The 1801-nt window shown below is 38.8% G+C and overlaps 1 protein-coding gene across 1 annotated transcript in view; it reads left to right on the top strand.

Annotated features, from left to right (window-relative positions):
• Window positions 1–1801, top strand: part of LOC116703332 (gastrula zinc finger protein XlCGF57.1) — an 18865-nt gene that overhangs the window by 3580 nt on the left and 13484 nt on the right. The gene's annotated exons all lie outside the window — the stretch shown is intronic.

Genomic DNA, 1801 nt, shown 5'->3' with positions numbered 1-1801 from the left:
CATGGATTTCACAAATTTCAGTATGACACGTTTAGCTTTAAACCGTTAAAATCTGAGCATGCACAACTCTTCTGCACTCGCCTCACATTGGGCAGTGACAACGGTTCACAGGGATCTGGCTGCGTAATAACAAAATGGAAATCATTTCAGCTGTAATAGCAGATGGAAAATATCAAACGTTTCTATGATTGTTTGATTGCTAACGTTAGCTCAAAACGCCATTCAAGTGACACCTTTAGCTGTGCTAGCTTGTAGCCATTGTAATGAACCAGCTTCGTTATGTACAGTGTTGGGCAAGTTTCTTTTAAAAAGTAATTAGTTACTAGTTACTTATTCCAAAATTAACTAAATTAGATACTCAGTAACAAATTATAAAAGTAACTAGTTACTTCAGAAAGTTTTCAAGTTTCAAGTACATTTTCAAATGTTCAATTGTTTATGGTAAACCTGAATATTACAATGAAATGGACACTTCATATAATATATTATTAACAGAAACTGTACACAAATCTAAGCTCTTTTAATGTTGCTGTGGGACAAAGTGAGACTAGCCTCCAATAAATTGGCAGCATTTATGCGCTTGTCTTGCATGGCCCACTAAAGTTGTTTTCTCTAACTATAGAGAAAACAACTGGCTAGGGACTCCACTCCCATGAGCCAGTTGTTTGTATATATGGAGGGCTGTTAGTAGAGAGAATTAATGAAACCAATCGCTGCTGCCTACACTGTTATCCTCCTGCTAGAGTTAGCACCCAACAGGCTTAAACAGGGCAAGTTCTAAACATGTTAAAAATGTCATTAAAAGTGCCTACCCATGTGAAGAGATTCCTTCTGAGGGAACACAGTGAATCTGACTGCTGGAGATGTGACAGAAAGGTATAACAGTTGTGTTAATACGTACCTCTGTTTCTGTCCTGTTTTCAGTCCACACTAGTCAGATGTTAAACTCATACAATCCAATATTCCAAAATGTATTTCCCCCCCCACAAAAAACATAATTTGCCGTCCTTAGTAATGACTATGTAGAAACAGGCTGTAACCTGACACCACAGTGGAGTTTGAGAGCTATTATGCATGCACATAATACATACTAAGCAACAGGGGGCTCTTAAACTTTTGACCTTCTCTGCTGGCGCCACTGTGGTGTCAGATTACAGCCTGTTTCTACATAGTCATTACTCTTAATTACTCTTCGCCATCATTGTCTACCACGCACGACCAGACGATGTGCAGCAGCCATCTGCTGTCACAGTTTCTGATGTTAAAGCATAACGGATCTATATTTATTTTAGCAAAATTGTCTACCAGAGAAGACTTGTTAGCTGTTAGTAAGCTAATGTTAGTTCTGTATTAGCAAGCACTTGCAAACATAATAGCTACTATAGCTTTCAGATTTATCCACATTCTACAATAACACAAGTGGCATACTGTGTACAAAATGCAGCTTTATTAAAACAAAGTATAAATAACCAGTCCTGTTTGTAATATGAATGGACAGGATATCAAGGCGTAGTTGTGCCAGGGAGGGCTGCTGTTTGGTGCACTGGGGATGTTATTGATGTTTTTTGCATACACTTTGTCTTTAGCCGCAGACTGTTGTTGACTGTCTCTGTGTTGGAATCCTTTCAGACGAAAAACCGCCACACTTTAGACCCTTTAGTTTGAAGCATTTAAGCTGTGTTCAAGCAAGCTACTAGCTAACGGTAGACACATGTTACCTGCTAACAAGTGTTGTAAATATTACCTAGCGTCCTGTGGAATAATGATTCTGTTGCCTGCAATGTCCGTTTCAGAGCATCAG

This window comes from Etheostoma spectabile, chromosome 15 (assembly GCF_008692095.1).
Source record: "Etheostoma spectabile isolate EspeVRDwgs_2016 chromosome 15, UIUC_Espe_1.0, whole genome shotgun sequence".
Taxonomy (NCBI): Eukaryota; Metazoa; Chordata; class Actinopteri; order Perciformes; family Percidae; genus Etheostoma; species Etheostoma spectabile.
Note: the sequence above shows the minus strand (reverse complement) of the source record. Positions and strands in the feature narration are given on the sequence as shown.